This window comes from Adiantum capillus-veneris, chromosome 1 (genome assembly GCF_014529385.1).
Source record: "Adiantum capillus-veneris isolate H3 chromosome 1, ASM1452938v2, whole genome shotgun sequence".
NCBI classification, from domain to species: Eukaryota; Viridiplantae; Streptophyta; class Polypodiopsida; order Polypodiales; family Pteridaceae; genus Adiantum; species Adiantum capillus-veneris.
The window spans coordinates 55,980,208-56,001,262 of NC_140931.1; the positions used below are offsets into that span (position 1 = coordinate 55,980,208).

Sequence of the window (21,055 nt, forward strand, 5' to 3'; positions counted from 1 at the left end):
ATCCAGCTCAATCAAAGGTTACAATCAAACCATAGAGAGGCTTGGCAATGATTGCATACATGTAAACAAATTTTCAGTATTAACCACAATGTCCCATGAATGATTGGAACTCCTTCGCTATTTTTAGATGTGGCATATCCACAATCACCTTGATTTTGTCCATATGCATGGATATTCCATTTGTGGACACAATATGACCTAGGATCTTGTCCTACCTAACCATGACAACTCATTTTCTTGGATTCAGGTAGATTCGATAGGTGTCAAATTTCCAAACTCTTTTTAGGTGTTCTATATGGTCTTTGCATAACATTGAGTGCACAAATAAGTTATCCATTTACATTTCTAAAATATATGCAAGCGCTATCTGAAAGCTTGATCCATGAGTCTTTGGAATGTGGTAAGTGCATTTGTCAGCCCAAATGGCATCAACCCATAAGCAAACATGCCCCATTGAGTCACAAAGGTTGTTTTGTGCTAATCTTTTGGTTTAATCACCAATTGATTATAACCTGAAAATCCATCCAAAAAATTGTATGTGTGCTTCCCCACTACTCTTTTCAAGACATGATCATTGATAGGAAGAGGATAACTATCATGGATAGTAGCTTCATTTACTTTTTAAGATTGACACACACTCTTAACTTGCCATTGTTTTTAGGTACCACTACAATTGGGGATACCCAATCCATGTGCTCTATTCGTAAATGAACTCACCTTCCTTTAGCTTATCAATCTCGTCTTTGATTTTCTTTGCAAATGTCTCATTGTAAGTTTAATATTTTTGTCTCCTTGTCTTAGCATCACAATTTAAGGGAATTCTATGCTGACAAATGGAAGGATCAACCCCTTTCAAGTCTTTATAAGACCTCGCAAACACATCCTTATACTCCTTGAGCGTCTAGATCAACAATTCTTCCTTGTCAAGTGTTAGATCCATAGAAATATAAGAAACTTTAGGCTCTTTGCATGGCTTTGCTAGATCTATCCTTTTACCATTCTCAAGTCCAACATAAGATTTTCTTGGTTCAACCTTCTCCCTCATTGGTTGTTCAATGATGGTTTTGCAATCATGAATAGTGTACTTTTTGTAATGAGAGGATACACTTATTCCATACTTTCTCAATTCTTTCCCATTTTCATCATCAGTTTCCATTTTTGTTGTCCAAACCTCTCTAAGTGTGCGTTTCAATTCCCTATACTTCTTTTTTTGCTAAACTTTTGTCCATTTAGGTTCACTAGCTTGTCTTTGATGCGTCTTTTGGAGGTTTTATTGTTTGTCCCTTTTTTGTTTCAATTTGTTTGGCTGAGAAGGTGTTGTTTCCTTTCTAGTTAACTTGTCATTTATGCAATCAAGGGCTCCCACTAGTTTCAAGTATGATTGTTTCCCTTTGATATATGGCATTGGATTGTTTCTCATCCTCTTTTTTGAGTGCTTATTTCTGTAACATTGTTGTCTTCTAGGTTTTTGGTTTGAAAAATCAAAGAATTGTTTTGATTGTGTTCAAGATCACTCTCATGACCTTCTAATTTTTCATTGTCTATGCGAAGATCCACGTACCTCGAGTATCAAGAGTGTCATAGTAACATTCATCACTTGATTCCTTATTTTTCTCCAAGATGTGGCTTGAATCAATTTCCATGGTAAGATCTCTAATAGAAATCTTGTCTCAATACACAAACACTATACTTCAATCCCCACTTCTTGTTTCACCTCACCAATCTTGGTTGTTTCTCAGTGATTCACGCCTAGATCCACTCTAATCATGTGGAAATAAGTTCAAGCCATTTTCATCACAAAACTTGGTAGCTGTGATCTCATTTGATGCACACATCTAAAGTGGCCTTAATTTGAGTTCACTCCAAGGGCTCCATTCTTTCTTTGAGAAAATGCTCCGTTATATAGTCTGGATCCTCAAATGGGCTTGTTCTCTTGCATTTGTCCTTGATAAAATTTTCATAGTTTGAAGCTCCAAACATCCATAGGTGAGATTTAGAGTTTAGCAATGCAGGTACTTTAAATTCTGTAGCAGTTGTAGAATTGAAATCCTCTACGGGTGTTCTCTGTCATCTTTGCATTTGTGGTCACTTAGGTTGATGAGTGTGGACCTGGTCTCCATGTGGCACAAGTACATATAATCATAGCTCTAGTCGTGAACCATGTCTAACTGGTGCATGAATGGCCTTCCTAGAATAACATCATAGCTATTCTTAGTACCTAAATCTACTATAGCAAACTTATGCTCATGCTTGATTCCACAAGAATTCATCACCACCTGTTCCAAAATACCAATAGATTTTGCAATATAGTCATTAGCTAGCTGCAAATTCATCCTATTTTTCCCAAGGTCATCTTTTCCCATTCCCCTAAATATGCAAGGAGTTCAAAGAACACAAGTTTGCATAGGATTTTCTTGGGGTGCCACTATAAAGCAGGACTATGGGTGGTACAAGTGAGGAGAAGTTCTTGCAAAGAGAAGCTTTCTCTTCTCAGGGCTTTTGGGGTTGACATCTAAGGGTTCATTATCTTACAAGAAATTTAATAAGCTGCCTAAGTGGGAGAAACAATATGTTTCAAGTATTCAAAGTGAATTGCAGGGATGTGTTGATGTGCTTGAGCTAGATGATATGATTTCAAGAATCTTTGAAGAGGTATCTTATGTTGATACTATGCCAAAGCTTGAGTAGATCAAGCAAAGCAGGTTACAAAGTGGAACTGACATTGTTAAAGTGCACTCAATGGACATGTATGAAGAACTAGACATATACACGGCACTTATTCATATTAAGGAAGATTTAGATGAAGCAGTTGAAGCACGGGTAGAGACCAAGTACAAAACGGTTGCAAGAAAGTGAGACCACTGGCTCCACCTCTACCAGAAGGAAGTGATGGGATGTTCAATGAAGCTTTTTGACATCCTATACTTAGAAATTAGAAGAACATTGGACACAAATTTACTAAGGAGACATTGGAGCAGTTGAAGATTGGAGAGGATGGTTTCCTCAATGAAGAGGAGATTAAATGCTTTCAAGGTATGCCTGAAAACCACGGTAAATATTTTTCTTTTGATCCAAGCAAGATTGGGTGTGTGGATCTGAGTGTTGTTTCACCTATGTTCATACTCATTGTTCCTCACATGCCATGGAGCTTACATCCCATTCCAGTTCCAAAATCTCACTTGCCAAAGATTATTGATTTGCTTAATGAGAAGATGCCATGGAGCTTACATCCCATTCCAGTTCCAAAATCTCACTTGCCAAAGATTATTGATTTGCTTAATGAGAAGATGCAAATGGGCATTTTGAAACCATCATTTGCACCCTACTACACTTGATGGTTCATTGTGCCAAAGAAGAATGGTACTTTAAGGTTCATACATGATATGTAGCTGGTTAACAAGGTAACAATCTGCAATGTGGGTATTGGGCCCAATTGTGAATGAATTTGTTGAGGCCTTTGCAGGTAGATTTATTTACTATATGGGTGATCTCTACTCTTGATACAATCAATCTTAGTTAGCTTTGGAGAGAAAGGATCTTACTACGATGCGCACAACTCTCATTTTGGTAAGGATGTGCACTCTACCACACGGTGCTACTAATTCAATAGCTCATATGATGAACGGCATGAATAAGGTATCAAGGGACTTTATTCCTCATGTGCCTTTCATTGATGATCTACCAATTAAAGAATGTGAAGAAGGGTCCAAAGATGAGGTGTTAGCAGCAGCTAACACATGCTACACCAATTATGCACCAAGCTATGGATGTGCTATTGTGCACAATATTTCCTATTCATTGTATAAGGATTTGGGATCATTTAGGAGTTCCATGTTGTATAAGATTTAGACAAAATGGCTCAACTTAATCCCATAGTTGAAGGATTGAGGTCCAAACCTATAAAAGAGCCCTATGCTTAAAGAGAAGCCATTCTTGAGTAGTCACTCTTGAGTGTTCACTTTATGGATGGCATAGCCTTGAGCTTAATGCCCATGCTTAGAAAGCTAGTGCTAATCCTTTGTAATTAGAGTAGCTCTTCTTGATTAATCTAATCTCTATTTTGCTCATTAATCTAGCCTTCTCTATATTTCATTATGTCATGAAGTAGTTTTGCACTCTCATTATTCTAGATTTGAGAGATGTAATGACTTCTTTCTTTGATCTTAACACTCTTCTTCCATGAGTACTTCAATTAGTTGATGACTCCTCTAATTCTCTTGATTAGTGTAGTGTGTGCACTATTCGTCATGTGATTAGATTTTGTGTCTAATTGTGTGCTTAATATGTGGAGTTTAAGGGCCTTGAGCTTAATGTCACTTGTGTGTGATATGATTAGAGTACCTTGATTGGCATGTGATGATTGGGGAGGCCAACTTCAATGCAATTAGTGTGTGCTGAAAATTCAATCATTGGATAAGCCTAAATGCCAAAAATTTGGGCAAAGAAAGAGTGTGTGTGCCCAATTGAAGACCACTTGATTGAATGATTGATGGTCAATTGGGGCACCCAAATGCTTGTTGATTGTAAAATATGTATCAATGTGCATGTAAACATTAGGGATAGGCCTAATTGCATGGCCAAAAGAGCTAATTTTGAATTTTGGTGCTTAATTTTTTATTGTGAGTATTGCTTGATTGGGTCAAGTTAGTGTTAATCTTTGAGAAATTAAGCATGCATGCATTCATTCATTCATTCATTCATGCTTGATTGAATATGCAATTTGAGCTATGTAATGTGAAGTCGATGGAATAATTGCATATAGTTTTGGTCTAAATTTGGTGTGTGTGCCTACTCAATGGCATTTGATGTCCAAATTTGAGATGAATGATTGGTCTTGGTTACAAATCATAATGATTAATGGAGCTAAAGATTGGTGTGTATCATCAAGGATTTGAGATGAATGACCCGATGGTTCTCACTTGGGGATGATTTTAAGTGCACTACCATTACAATGTATGCCAAGTTCATTGGTATGGTCAAAAGTGCATTGATTTGTGTGTTTATAAGTACAAATGTGAGTAGCCATATAAACCAAAATGACAAATCCAATTGGGTTTGGATGATTTGAGCTATTGGAGATGAGAAATTCATATTGCAATGATTTTGATTGGTCTTAGAATGGCCAAGAAGGGAATATATGCATTGTTTAAGTGTGCTACCCAAATGGCAATCAAATTGCATCAATTTTGAAATTGAAGCCCAATCTTTGTGCATGCATGATTTCCAATTCGTCTCATTTCATGTTGTGAATGCATGATTCATGGGCTCAAGCATGGATTATGATAGTTAGAATGAGGTCAAGTGTTTATTGATAGAATATGGCACTCTTCATGAGAAAATGAGCCGTAATTTTGTGCTTGTATTGCTAAAGTGGCATAAAATTGAACATATTTTTTGTGTGCAAGCTCGAACATCAAGGTTGTATGCTTGATCCATCAATGACAAGAGGATTTTGTGATTATTATGTTTTTTGGGGAGTGTGCATGGCAATGATTGCCATTTTTGGGTTAAGATATTATTATTGCAAAAATTTACAAACCTCGACACTCATATTTGTCCTCTTGCCATTCTCTTTATTGTATCATGTAAGAGACTCCCTCTCCCTCGCTAGTTAGCCGTGGGGGTTCACATTCAAAGGCCTTTGTCTCTGTGGGGACAAGATCTTATTGGTTTTCTCTTTTTAACATTTACACACCCTCCATCTTGACATCATCTCGAAACTGGCTTGGCGCTATCTGCAAACTTGCAGACCCTTTTGGGCTCCCCTTGACCCACCCAAGCTGCATTATTTTTTTAATCCAATGCCTTGTAGTTGCTCGCTTGTCTTTAATCACATGAGCTCACTACCACATGCTCCTACATGCTCATGCCCATAATCAACACGCCACAATTTCCTAGATCTCATCATTGTTCCCTCCTGACTTCTCGATGCCTCACCAACATCACACGCACGAGTTATGGTCTGATCATGGCCCCATCCTCCATACAATGCATACAGCACACAACCTGATGATCTTGCCTTGACTCCGCTGAGTCAATAACCAGCCCACCAATATTAGGCGATAAGGTTGATTACTTAGCCTTCCCTGTATCCAAGAATTGTTAGAAATAAGACGTAGCTAAATAGATAATTGAGTAGATTACTTAATGGAGAGAGACAGATTTACATACACGAGATTATAGAGTAGAGAGAGAGAGAGAGAGTACACACGATATACGTGGTTCACCCAATGTGGGCTACATCCACGGGAAAGCAGCCACTCAATGGCTTTAGTACTTCAAAACAAGAAGTAATTTACAAAGGGATTATACCCTTAATGGAGCTCCCGCCTTGCTTCACTCTCACCACCTCACACTCACCTTGTTGCATCAACTTCACACTATGAAATGTGTGTAGAAATGGCCTCCTTTTATAGGTCAAAAGGGCTGCCCTCTCTTATGAGATACAGCCATGTGTAGCCGCCCTTGTGCGAATAAGTCCAAATCGGACCCTCCAATCCGCCCATGTGTGGCCGCCCTTGAGAAGACAAGTCCGCTTTTGAATTCGGCCACCGCCATTGAATTCGACCACCGCCACCGCCATTGACTTCCGACCACCGGCCACCGGCCATTGACTTTCGACCACTGCCATCGGCCATTGACTACCGGCCACCGGCCAACCCACCGGTTGTTTTCCGACCACTTTCCGGCCGCCGTCCGCCATAATATTTCGGCGAAAAAGAATATTCCGGCGAAAAAAGATTCTTGATTCTTGTCCAAAATTTGGTTTCCGGTGAGTGATTTCCTTCACGCACGATGGCTTCTCCTCATAATGGGGGCCTTACAAATGTGCGCTTTTACCACAGAAAATTACAAGGGTAAATCAGGCTCCATACTTAACAAGAATCTCATAGAGGGACCCACTGAAGGCATGTGGATCCCTTTGTTCTGTCTCTCCAACTCAATAACCCTATGGATGACATCACAAACTCTTTGTTGTCGATCCTCTACACTAGTAGCACCCATTGTGGATTGTAGGACATCTAACCGACCCACGTGATAGGTGTGACTTGTGTATAGGTCGGTTAGAGTTTCCATTTGTATTTCATACTCCCAGTTCTCATTTAGAAACGCTCCATCTAGGATTGAGGTGCTAGGGGTGTCCTTTGAACTAGATGCAACGTGGCTCTCAATGGGTTGACCCTTAGTGGTTGCTAATCCATGAGCACTCAATTGCTCGACTAGCATGGATGTTGACATAGGGGCCTTTGCCTTAAGCTCTCTCCATTGCTCTACCTTGCGTAGGCTCTCAATTTCCTTTTCCCTAGTCACAATGATATATCACTCAACCTCTTGCACTTCAGCAAGGCTTCTACCATCAGGTAATATAACCTTGGAGAGGAATAGCTCTGAAGAGTCACGGGGTCTAGTGAATGAAGTATTCACATGCACACTCTCCAGGAGCATGGGTTCTACGTTAGTCATGAATGGCAAATTTACTTCCCCACTCCCTTCATTTACCTTGTTAGCTCCATGTTTGGAGGAGTGGCTCTACTAAAAGTTTCCTTCAAGCGGCTAAGCACGCTCGGCCCGGACCGTGGGCCCATGGCATGCATGTCTTAGCTTTAACTATCATGATTAGGTATCGGGTAACCTTCCATGATGTTGTAGTCAGAGGAAGAGTCACTAGACGCAATATGTGGGTCCTGAGTGGTACTACCTTGGGTTCCCGTTGAGGGCCTAGAGCCTAAGGTGGAGGAATAATGAGTGCTCGCGTAAACAGAGATAATCTCTATGTGCTTGTCCTCTAGCACACAACCAAAGTGTAGGTGCATGTGATCTCAACACTCTGGAAGTATTGGCGAGTGCCCGTGAAGGCCGCTCACCAGTTTTTTAGGTGTTTACAACCCAATTTTTTTGTTATTTTTTGTTTATTTTTTTAAACCAAGCCACAAAATATGGCGTGTGATAGCTCAAAACGAGCGTCTTTGCTAGGGGGAGGTGCCGTGCTTTACAGCTCCTAATTTGGTTATGTAAATCTCTCAAAATCCTAAAAATAGTATTTTCTAGGTGGGAAGAAGGCTAGAATTAGTAAGTCCCAAGGGTGAGTGTGAAGGGGATGGTGGAGGACTTGAGGAACTTATCCTGCATGCCCTCCCTTCAGTTGAGGTCCTAGTCTTTATGCATAAAGTAGTGTGTATAGTATATCATAAGATTGAGGACTAAGGCCTGGGTGGGCTCGGGCTCGGGCTCGAGGGAATGACCCCGATCTCGATCCTTCCTTTTAAGAAAAGGTTTCTTTAATTTTCTTTCTGTTTTCGTTTTTTGTCTCAATATTTTTGAGCGTTTTTTTTAATTTAAATTATTTTTAAAAAAATCAATAAAAGCTTTTTTTGAAGATAATGTTGCCGCGTAGACGACGAGCTTACGCACACACACAAAAGCTCCTAATAGCTCTGTCTAACCTCCTTGCAGCTAACCCAGCTAATTACCACTAATTACCTCTGCTCACACATTCTCTAACACAGAGCTGCACACTCAAAGATAGTCAACTCTACTGCTCACTTTCTACACTATTATTCACTGTCTACACTAACTAATAGAACAAAACTGCTCACTCACAAAGTACTCAATCTACTCACAGAGCACATTACAGATTTACACCAGCTAATAGATCTATTAACACCTACACATTACATATCTTAGCAAACCTAATAGAAAATTTGCACATTTCAACAATAACAAATTCTAACAAACCTGCGCATTACAACCACTTAGCAAATCTACACAAACCCAGACAAAAACTAAAAATAGATGGAGAAAAGGCTTCCAGAGGTAGCCCTGAGTGCTCCTCAAGCTTTAGTGCAAAGCAGTCCTCGACAGAGTCACCAAAAATGTGTGCTTTGCCGCACGTGTCGAAGGCTGAAAACTTGTGTGCAAGCCTCGAAAGGCTGCAAGCACACAACTAGACAGTCCTAGCAATCTCAAAGAAACAATGGTGTGTCACTCACTGCTCAATGCTTCCATCGTGAAGAATCCTGTGCTGCGAAGAACAAGGGCTGCCGCTGCAATGCTCTCTCTCTCTCTCTCTCTCTCTCTCTCTCTCTCTCTCTCTAGCATACACACACACACACATACACACGTGAGCACACGAAGGAGAAGGAGACAGAGATGGAGCAAGAGCACTTCTTAGCTTGCACCTCCAAGAATGAGGATTTTTAGGCCAAATGGACCTTTTATAAGAGTTTGATCCATTCACACATGGGCGCCCACAATGGCCGGCCGTTGCAAAACTTCTGTAAAAATATGATAAGTGGTGCGCTTCTCATTGGCGATCACCTACACACCTATTGGACCGACAATCCCACTCCATGACTCAATCAAATAAATAATAAGGCGTCCATCGAAGGTGATAGGGTGTTTGTGAGGGTTAACACTTTGACTAATGCACTTGTGTTCCAATTGCCTGGATTTGACCAACCATTCTTTCTTGTAGTCATTGATGCTAGTGGAAAAGGTATCGGTGCAGTTCTTATGCAAGATAACCACCCACTTGCATTTGAAAGTCGTAAATTTAAAGCCTCTGAATCTAAATTTAGTACATATGATACAAAATTGACTATTGTAGTAAATGTGCTGAAAATTTGAAAGCATTATCTAATCAGTGCTAACTTGATTTTGAGGGCGAGGCATAAGGCTCTAAAATCTAGAGGAGCACCACTTCTCTAATGTGACTCTAGTGTCGTTGTGCTCCAAAAATATAGGAAGATTACAAACTCAAACTTTTGAAACGAATAATGACAAAATTAAAGGTGAAGGTTGATCGAGATGCACTTTAATTTGAACCTTCCAACTAGACTTTAATTTGAATTTGCACTTTAACTTGAATTTTGAGCCAGGGTTGACACTTCAGGTTGACGACTGTCAGGAGCACTGGCAAACATATGACAAGTTCAGCTCCTTTGAGTCGTGAAGCTTTGTGGGACGATTGCATCAACCACATTGCGAAGGCTTTTTGTGTAGAAGAGCAAGGGTTGATTCGGTGTGAGACAAGCTGCGACTCTCAATACGATGAAGAAAGGGTTTATATATGTGGTGTGGTGCATGAGTTGTGTCAGTGGAGAGGAGAGGAACAAGGTGGAGCTAGTATTAGTAATAGTAGCAGTTCAAGCACCACAATATTGCAGGGGGATGATCTTGCGATGTCTATGGTGGACTTCTAGTGATCTTCCCTACATAGTGTCTTATCATGCAGTGGGCATACCGATGAAATTTTGTGAAATGAGAAAGGGCGAGGCCGATAAAGTGGTGTGCACAAATTTGATGAGCATTGGGTTGTCCAACCCAAGGAAGAGGATGAGTGCCATGACATCGTTTTGGCACATGGCTCAACTGATGTCTGTGCTGGCGGACACATGTGCCGGGATGCGCAATGTGTACAGTGACTACAACAGGTGCCAGGGTGCAAAGCAGCACCTGCAAGGCAATGAAGGTGATGATGTCACATGTGTGCAAGTGTATTAGAGTAGGAGGCGATGGGTAGCAGTGAATAGTATGTACGAGGTGTTGGTAGAGCAGCACATTCCCTTTGCGGAATGGCTCTTGAGATGGGATGAGATGAGGTTGTCATTGGACTTCAAAGCCAAGAGGGTATCCCATCAAGCCTGCCTCCGTGGAGCGGCTTTTGAGGCGCTCAAATGGGTTTGCACGGCACTGGTGTCACTGCACAATATCTCCCTCATGCACTGCGACATAGTCTTCCAATAGTGACAATAAAACCTTAGTGGCATCGAAAATAGGTATTGGGTCTCTTACACACATGCGAATGGTGATGGCAATGGTGGAGCTGCAAGTGCAGGTACGATGAGTGCACCATTGAAAGCAAGGTCCCTTCTCTACCAAACTTTGCTCTCGTATCCCACTTAGATTATGGTTTGAAAGAGGTGTTAGCGTGAGTCACGATGCACACCATCTCACCAGTGGGTTGTGCTAAGAGGCGCTAAATGTGACTCATGATGTACACCATCATTAGGAGAACATTCTTTCTATAACTATAAGGTGACTTCCCCCACCAACACAATGCCCTTTTGATGTGTCAGCTACTAAGGGTTGGGAAGGAAGCTTATAGAGAAGAGCACCTCCACATAGAAAAATTGAGAAGATCTCTACCATTTTCTAAGATGTTTTTGAGCTAGCACTAACCCATGAGGGTGGTTGCCAAGCTTATAATACCTTAACTCAAACCAAGCAAGCGTAGGATTGGTACCTATATGTGCGTAAATGAGGGGGAAGCATGGAGGCTTTGTGGGATTTGTACCTATAAGCAAGCATGGACGCTCGAACTTAAGTTCGAATCTCCATGCTTGTTCATGGTCATTATGTATGTAAATGAGGGGGAGGCATGGAGCCTCCATGCTTGAGGGGGAAGCATGGATGCTTGCAAAATTTGTACCTACTAGCAAGCATGGAGGCTCTTAAGTTCGAGCCTCGTGCTCATTATGTATGCAAATGAGGGGGACGATTGATTCATGCCGATCACATCTTGAATGAGGGGGAGGCTTTCTTTTAGGGATTTAGATGAACTCTTTGTGTGAAGTCTCTTAGCAAAAGGGATATTGGTACAAAGTGGGTTTGCAAGTTGAAATGTAAACCTAATGGTAGTGTTGAATATTGTAAGCATAGACTTGTGGCAAAAGATTACACTAAAGAGAATGGCATTGATTTTGATGAGACTTTTTCTTGTCTCTTTTTGTAACTACCATTTATAACGGTTGGGCATTGAAAACTCATAATGCTTGGAATGATGGAAATTGAGAATGAATCTAACTAATGAAGAAACTGTATAAGGAGCTAAGGACTACTTATTCATGACATGATTATTAACAAGACAATCAAGACGAATAATAGGAGATTGATGCATAAAAGTGAGATAAATTTTTATTGATTGAAATGGGATTATACATGATGTTGTATACACGATGAACAACATAATTATCAATAAAATCATACTTGAATGAGATGGTGAATGATGTCATGTGAAGCATAGAGGTAGAGGTAGCTCCCACACTAGGATTATTACATGGCTTGTTTCTAATAGCCCCTCTCCATGTGAATGTAATGGAAATGGCCTATGAACTTTGAGAATAACGGAATTAGAAGAATTAAAGAGAGCATTTTTGTGAGATTACTTTGAGAACATAGAGGGTGAACTTAATTAGAGGTAGCAACATAACCATTATACTTAATTAACTTGGCATGAACAATACTTTTGTAAGAGAGAGAGAGAGAGAGAGAGAGAGAGAGAGAGAGGGAATTAGAGAACTTGAGAACAATTGAGGATCGGATTTATGTGGAGCTGGTCCCCCCTCCAATAGGCTTTTGTATTATAGATTCTTCCCTAAAGATAGACTTGGTAAAATAAAATCTTTGTGTTCCTTGTGACCTTGGTGATGCTATGAAGATGGAAAGCTTCATGCGTCACGAGCATAACATAAACTTTGTAAAAGCATTAACCATCCCCGGCCTCAGTCCCAAGGCCTCAAACACCTTCAAAGGTGGAGAATGAGGGTAGGGAAGAGGAAGAAGAAACATTCATAGAAGAAAGAAATAGTTCCTCACTTATCATTACTCTTCTTGCTTAGCATAGCATAATAGCATAGTAATGAAGATGGAGAAGATGGCAAGCTTAAGCATTGAAACATGGCTCTTGGTTGGATTTGCATTCCATAGCCAAGAGTGTTGGTGTAGGCTCTCAACTTCTCAACAAGCTTGGAGAACAAGATGGAGTTCTTCCACTTTCACCAAGTGAGAATGTGTGAAAAATGAGTGTGTGAGAGGGTGTATATCCCCAAGCACACCCCTTGCTTTACTTGGTCGACGCCTCCTTGTAGCTCAAGCTTGAAGCTCATTGGACCCCCTCTAAGCCTATCCAATCACACACACACTGCATTTCAAGTAACAAGGGTAGCCTTTGCGCAAGTGTCCTCCTTACCCCTTTGAGAGAGAGAGAGAGAGCTTGAAAATATCTAGATATTTGTTGAATTGAACTAGAAGCTCATTGGACCCCTCTTTAGCCCAGCCAATAGGATTCAAGCACACCATGTGGCTAAGCATAGGGAGAGTCTAACATGTGTCCATGTGCCCCTTGAGAAAGGGGGTGCCCTTTGGGTGAGTGGGAGGTTAAGTCAAAGATTCCCCTAACTTTGGGGCTTCCCCCTCCTTTGTAGGGTCTCTTTTTGACTCAAGCACCTTACCCCCCATGCATGGGAAGCTTCTCAAGCACCTTCCTCATCAAGCATGACAAGCACCTCGAGCACCTTCCTCATCAAGCACGACAAGCACCTTAAGCACCTTAGTCGGCAAGCACGACAAGCACCTCAAGCTTCGGTCGGTTCCCACCTCAAGCTCAGCCCTAGCTTGCCTAAGGTCAAAGGACTTTTAACACTAACCTTTGGAGGTCTTTAATGAAGCTAACCCTAAGGTATTTAAGTTCCATTAGATGCACGTTGCTCTTTGATAGACTTCTCCTTTTGGACCCCTATTGAGATGTAACCATCTCTCCTCTTGGTCCCCTGTTGAGATAAGTCTAGGAGCACTTATTACACGTTGCTCTTTGGTAGACAATCTCGTTTTGGACCCCTATTGAGATGTAGCCATCTCTCCTCTTGGTCCCCTGCTGAGATAGGTCTAGAAGCACATGTCTCTATTCTAACTCTTGTTCCCGTTTATTATCCCACATTAAATGATCAATTTAATATGAGAAAATCATTTGGGTTAGCTAGATATTAGATTCTGTGACAGTGAATGTCCTATGTGAACAAGATTTTGATTTGTGTATGGGTGTGAGAATCAACTTATGGTATTGGCCCTTTAGGGTTTTGACATTTTTATGACAGTGAATGTCCTATGTGAACAAGATTTTGATTTGTGTATGGGTGTGAGATTCAACTTATGGTATTGGCCCTTTAGGGTTTTGACATTTTTTGGATCATGTGGTGTAGTTACTTGACATTGAGTTTGGACTTTTGGATCAATTGTTATGGTCATTTGACATTAAATTTTGGCTTGAATTTATGACTTTAGAGGAGAAAGTTTAGGATGTGAATTTTGACTCTAGTGCCTCCTAATAAACCTACTAAACTCATCCCAATAACTCTAAGGTTTGCTTCAAGATATGAAAATGCATCTTATATAGGATTGGCTTCAAGAGATGGTCGTGATTCTTTTGCTTGTTCCTCAATATGCTAGCATGGTTCTTTGGCTTGATTTTGACACATGTAGCTCCTGGGTAGCTCTTTGGAATGACAAGAGATTCTTCTTCTAGATTGATGGCTCAGACATGGTCTTTAACTCCTTATTCAATTCTCTTCTTGTATGGGCTTTGGTTGCACTTCCTTGTTCATGGACAACTCTTGTGCTTTGTATACCTTTTTTTTTGGCAACAATTCAATAGGATGTAGATCCTTGTAGATAACTTCTTTAGGTATGCTCAAAAGGGTTTGATTGATCCTTATGGTTTGCAAGTTAAGGGCTAATTTGCAGCTCCTTGGCCTATAAAAAATCTATAGATCTATGAATAATGTTACAACACAACCTCAAAATTCCTAGAAATTATGAATCGTTACCTAGATGCATAGCAATTATTTTTGGATTCAATTGGAGTCCTTGATTTAGCAAAACGGATATCCAGAGCTCTGTTGGTCATGAAAAGACCCCAACAAAAAATTTACTAGCTATCCTTAGGGCTAACCTAAGGCAACACTTCTTGTAGAACCTGATACAAGGTATGGTAAAAGAAAGAGCTTGTAGAAGCTAATAATTGGGCTAACAAAGAGGCTAATTGGCTAAATTAATGCACACTTTATGGGATAATGGGGGTCTAATATGCATTCCCAACTAGAGGACTTTATTAGATGATGCTAATACACATCAATAAGAACTAACTTCTATTAAGATAGTGGTGACTGAAGGTATCGCCATGAACATATTTGTTGTTAGTAAATTCAAAGGTCTTTGGTACCAATTGAGTATGAAGCTAACTAATGAAGGATCTAATGATCCACTTATTAATGGAAAATTTATTAACAAGGGACTGATACATAAAAGAAAGAGAAACTTTTATTGATTGAAATGGGCCTTTCATAGGCTCATGTACATGATGAGTGACAGAGTTAATGATGTCATACTAGGAGAACATAAGGAATGTTGTTCATGAAGCAAAGAGACAGAGTAATTCCCATACTGGGATTTTTACATGAAACGTATAACAATTTGACATAAAAACTACACTTTTGAATCGTGACAAGCATGAGGCAGGTAAAACAAGCTCCTCCTGCTTTTTGTATGAGAAAACACATGCTTAATTGATTGCACACAATTTTTAGAATAGTCCACTCGACAACACTTTGCATGTTAGGCATGCAAATATTGTTTTTTTGCCATTTTTCTTTATGCTAATGGCATGTTAATGAAATAACCAATTTGATGAAGGTATTGTTTTGTCCTAGACAATGTATATCGAGACAATGCTATGTAGATTTGACCATAAGAACTACAAGCCTATCAATACTTATATGGAGATAGGTTTAAAGCTTAGTCTTTATGATGCTTGAGACAACACGTAGATGATTGCCTTATTTATATGTGATTACAAGGCTAGATGTTTAGTATGTAGTCTCACAAGTGAGCAAATTTATGCGTAGCCTAGGGTCTAAGAATTTGTAGATGTTAAACAAATCCTCCACTTGCTCTAGCCCAAGGGGGTATGATAGCTATGTGATTTACGTGATTTTATAAGGGTTGATTGCTATGGCACGTGCGTGCCCACAATTGGTGCCTTGATTTCTCCCAGGTAACTCATGCATCTTGTTTTAACAAAGAAGCACCCTATTATGGCTACTTCTAGTTACAAAGTTGAATACAATGTGGCTTTCACATCTACTTTTGAATGCATTTGGCCTAGAGGTCTTATGATTGATTTGGGCACTAGAGTGCAATCTGGCCACAAGCCCTCATTGAAAGTGAGACACATTATTGTTGTTCTTTGTTCAAACGACGTGCTACTAGCTGGACTGAATGAGAAGCACACTGCTAATTTAAGAATGATTTGAATGTTTCCCTTGAGATGTCACACTTAGGATTCTTGCATTGTTACATGGGCCTTATACTTTAAGTGGTGTGATAGGTATATGCTTTGTGCCAAACAAACTCTATCGAGACAATGTTGCATTTGCATAATTCGACTTTGAGGACTATAAACCCATGGATACTCCTATGGAAATAAATGTGAAGCTTACCCTTCATGATGTCGAAGACTACTTTGATGTCTTTTTCTCTCAACAGACCATTGGCTACCTTGTTTATGTTTGCATTACTAGGCCAAGAATTGAATACGCAGTCTCATAGGTGAATAGCCCAAGATTTAACTATAACTAGGATTTTGCTAGTCGAGTATACATCTTGGTGTTTTATCCAAGAGGAAATCATTGATGTCCGCTTCAGATGCTTTTTGGGGCTCATATTGGGCTAGTTGATATCAAACCATCAAACTCTGTACACCATTAAAAATAACTAGAGATAAATCTTAATAGATAAAAGGCTCTTATCAAAATTCTATTATGATTACTTCTTGAGCCAAACTTGCAAAAACTAAGAAGGATCCAAACTTGGTTTTCGCCATCCTCAAAGATGATCTTGTTTTGGGAGCACTAAACCTGATATGTTGGATTCTCATTGCAATTTTTTTGGAAAGAGGATGGGCCTTGCAACCACAAAGGAGGAAGTCAAAACCAAATGTTGGCATGAGAATCAACATTGCTATATACTATTCTCCTTAATATCTGCCAACTTATTGGATTTCCTCTAAACATCGTGCACGAGTGGACAAAGCCATCATCTTGCACCTTATTAATAGTTTATAATCGAATGGGTTCATCAAAATTGTGGACTTGTCTTGTCTTTATACAAGTTTTGCTATGTTAGGTCCATTTGGTTTTGTTATTATATCCTACAACATTGAATTCTTGAACATTGCCAATATGTTTGATTTTGTTGAGGCTTTAGAGTAAAGGGAATGAAAGCCAAACTTTGTGATCATAAATCTTGTAGATGGCAGATATGCAAGGCTTGAGGAGCTAATTCTATGGAATGCTCTTTTAGCACAATCTAAAAGCATATTTTAAAGCCCTTTATTGCCATTTAAAAGATATCCCTTAACGTCTTTTTAAGATAACCTATGGAGCCAATCTCCCTATTCTCTCTACTTACATGTAGTATACTCTTTGACCCAATGGTCATGCCATTAGGCTTCAATGTGGAAGTTCGAGGCTCAAGTCACATTTTTCTTCATCGATTTTGTTTAGTGAGAGTGGAGTCAAAAGCATGTGATCAAGCTATAGAATACAAATTGCATTACAATGCACCCCCACCCAAAATTTTCCTTCTCTTGAGTTTTCAACACTTGTCAACGAATAGATCTTTGAGGTATATTGAATTGTTTCTACGATGTTAAAAGCTTGTCTTCGCTTCTTCGCTTCTAAGATGGCGTGCAATATAGTAGCTTCACGATGATGAATCATTGGACCACACAATGAACGCGGCTTTCCTACAACGCCAATGTATCACGATGTGGGAAGAATCTGGAGGTTTGCACTTTACCATTATACCACCCACAATGCTCCAGTTACAAAAGTGCGTTCTTCTCTAAGAGAAAACACCCTTATTGATTGAGCTTATCCCCTTGTATGCAATTTGCACCTTTATGAGAACAATCTAGCCTAGTTCGCACTCCTTTCAGTGTGAGATAAAGCACTGAGGCACTAGGGACCCTTCCTTGATGCACACAATGCCCTCGCAAGCACAAGAGTTTTGACATCATACCTGACTTGAGTGCTCATCTTCTGTTCACATTTGAGCTTGTTTTTCTCAAATTTGTAGCTCGAAGCACTCCCTTCATACCTCTCTCTCTCTCTCTCTCTCTCTCTCTCCTAACCTTATGTTGTGAGCTCTCAATTGCCAACCTCATCTCCAATGTCAGGCATGTGACATGTTTCATCGGTCCCATGATTTTTTGACCATAGAGGGCACTCGTATCATCTCCCTCTCTCTCTCTCTCTCTCTCTCTCTCCATTTACAATTTTGGATGTGAAGAGGGGAAGATGGCGGGTCTAAGAATTTCCCTCTCTCCGGCAGCCCCGCTTGTGGGTCGCCCAGACGGTCATGGGTCTGCCCAGTCTGCAAGGTACAATTTCAGCTGCTCAAGAGGGTTTTAACTTGAAATGTACAACCACAAACAGGTTTTCTCACGCAGATTTATGGGCATGAAGTACACGTTTAGGTTTTAAAAGGCATTTTTTTCGAAATGGACAACCAGGTTTCTGGGTTGCAGAGAGCTCCATTTTTTCTGGCCAGGCCAAAAAGGCAGCAGACACATCCATCACCACAACAAAATAGTATGTGCATTGGGTGGTTCTTCTGATGAAGGTAAGCTTGTTCTCTACTGCCAAGGTTTTTCAATCCTGTACAATATCTCGTGAAAATCCTGTAATAATTGTTGAGAGGAAATAGTTTAGTTGTGTTTCTTCTCTTACTCGGTCACGGAAAAAATTTGTAAGACGAGTTTTGCGCCTTGTGCTAATCCCATTCATATTTCCTCTGCACCTGTGTATGTATATGTGTTCACAAAGTGAAGCCTTCACTCATTCTAGTTTGGCTTATTTTGTTATTTTTTCTGCATCATGTTTATAGTGATGGCCAAAACTGCCTTGGTCTCTCCCTCTCTCTATTGTTCCATCATAGGAGTGCTCGCTCAGGCCTTAGTGTTATTTGCTAATGCCTGCATGTGTTTAAGTTAGTCGTCTCGTGTATGTACAAGGTGCGAGCCCCGGCATCTTTCAGGGGCAGATGATAGGGGGTGAGGGTTGTTTTGTGGTTGTTCGTTGCTGTTTGTGAGGTAGTTCTAGTCCATACATTGCCATATATCATGCCAGTCTTGCCCAAATCGCGTGTTGATGCTGTATGGATATGCCTGGCCGTGCCACTTTGTTTTCCCCTTAATGGCGTGATTATGTGGCGCCTTCTTTTTGGGGTCATTGTGGCTATTATTCCATATTCCACCTTCTATGCTGTGGGGCAAGCAGTTTGATCGCCAAAAGCTAACTAGGGAAATCTTGGCCTGGTAGAAGCAGAGATGTATCTGGTGAGTGCCTAGGGTGTTAGAAGGAGCCTATCACTACGCGGATGTAGAGGAGCTGGAAAGCCATTCAAATGGTACAGGTGGTATATAAGAGGAATTTAGGATATACCACATTGGTGGGTCCATATTTCCGAAGTAATCTTGCCCCATGTGAGGTGGAAGAAAAGTCGTGTACGAGGCCAATTCCTCGAAACAAGTATATGACGCTCTTCAATGAATAGCCAGGTAATTTAACGCATTGAGTGTGAAGGGTGTGGAGAAGCTCTATTGATCTGCCAATGAGCGTACTAGCTGTTGAAGGCTCATGGTATGCAAGCAATCAATGTTTTGCACCACCCATAGTGCCATTCAACAAATAGTAGAGAAGATAGAATCCTTCACAAAGCATGTATAGTAGCCGATTGCATATCTAGAGTGTCGCTTCTATATCCTAAGTGCACCAACATGAAGAGTGGATCCTTAGCTTCTGCTCAAAATAAGATGAGAACCAAGAAATTTTAAAATCTAGGAGACGGCCTCAAGTCTTAAAACCATAGTGAAGGTCCACACATACATATAGCATACCATATTGAGCATGAGGGCTATATGTATTTTTTCTTGCCAACAAGTCTAATGCTCTCTCTCTCTCTCTCTCTCTCTCTCTCTCTCTCTCAATAGTGGATCAATCTAGTTGAAGACCAATATAACTCTATAGTCTCTATCTTGAGAAGGGACAATGGAGGCGTATGTATTGATTTAATTCATTTCTCTCTCTTAAGAGCAGTTCAACAACAAACTTCTCTTACCTACATCCTTTGTGGAGAGGATGAATAAGATAGTGAGTGAGATGGCATTCCCTCGCTTGCATCATGCCCCTCTCCCTCCCTCTTTTGAGGTGAAGCAGTTGATTTATGTAACCACTTTCGGCGAATGGTCGGACAAAAAATAGTGAATTACCACAATTTGCAACTCTTAAAACACTTTTACTCTTCTAAGCATCTGATATATTGAACAAAACAAGAGACTGAAGAGAGAGATGACAAAGATTGTGAAAGAGAATCGGTCGCCTTGAATCGCCACTATCGACGCCCCCGGTTGGGGATTTGTCTATTGATTGACCGTGTACAATTGACGGCGGGAATTTGCAATTAGTCTTCTTCAAAGTCGCAATCTGTATGTACGAAGTGTGTGCTTAAACTATTCATTGAGTGTGTCAGTGCACACAATATGCTCTTAAAATGGCTTGCGCTCAAAAAGCAGCCCAATAATTATAGTTTGCAAGAAAAAAGCCCCCCCCTCCCCCGGTTCCCCCCCTTCTCCAAATTTGCGATTTGCAATAAAAACAGCTTATGCTTTTTCTCTATTGTATGAGAGTGTAGGGAGAGAGAATCCTCTCTCCTGCCGATGAGGAGAAACCTCACCCTAATGGAAAAAGCTTTTGGTATGTTATGTGTATGGTTATTGGATGCAACATGGAAGTGGATGGTGAGGGAATTCATGTTTTTTTAGCTCTCATTGTAACAAACTTGGACACTCTAAGTCAAGATTCTACCGCGACACAGCAGAGGTTCACTTCAAAACAGTTTCACAATTCACAATTGATTCGACACGGCCCACGGAGTTCCGTTCCTAGAGATATTGGCCCCAAAGACTGGCGCCCCTTTCGGTATTTCTTTTTGTATTAATCTGAGTTCAAAGTACAAGAGAGTGGAGGGTTCTCACTCTCAGACTCTATGTCCAGATGCTTTGAGTTGTGAGGGGCTTATATTTAAAGGTTACAAGGGATGCCCATAAGCAAAGCCCGAAAAGCAAGTCAAATTTTAAAAGCTCTTAAATAAAGCAACTGGTCCAAAAGCTTCCCCAAAAACAGCCAGCATAAAATCAGCTTGCGCAAAAGCTGGAATT

The 21,055-nt window shown here is 40.4% G+C and overlaps 2 pseudogenes across 1 annotated transcript in view; both read left to right on the forward strand.

The window, feature by feature from the left end:
- Positions 1-10,050: 10,050 nt before the first annotated feature.
- On the forward strand, positions 10,051-10,746 carry LOC147464836 (crinkler effector protein 8-like; annotated as a pseudogene).
- Positions 10,747-18,062: 7,316 nt separating this feature from the next.
- The window catches only part of LOC147464837 (protein CHAPERONE-LIKE PROTEIN OF POR1, chloroplastic-like), an 87,282-nt pseudogene continuing 84,289 nt past the window's right edge, over positions 18,063-21,055 (forward strand). Inside the window, exons 1-2 of the transcript XR_015188721.1 lie at positions 18,063-18,217; positions 18,350-18,459. The product of XR_015188721.1 is annotated as a protein CHAPERONE-LIKE PROTEIN OF POR1, chloroplastic-like (transcript). The remainder of the gene's footprint in view (positions 18,218-18,349; positions 18,460-21,055) is intronic.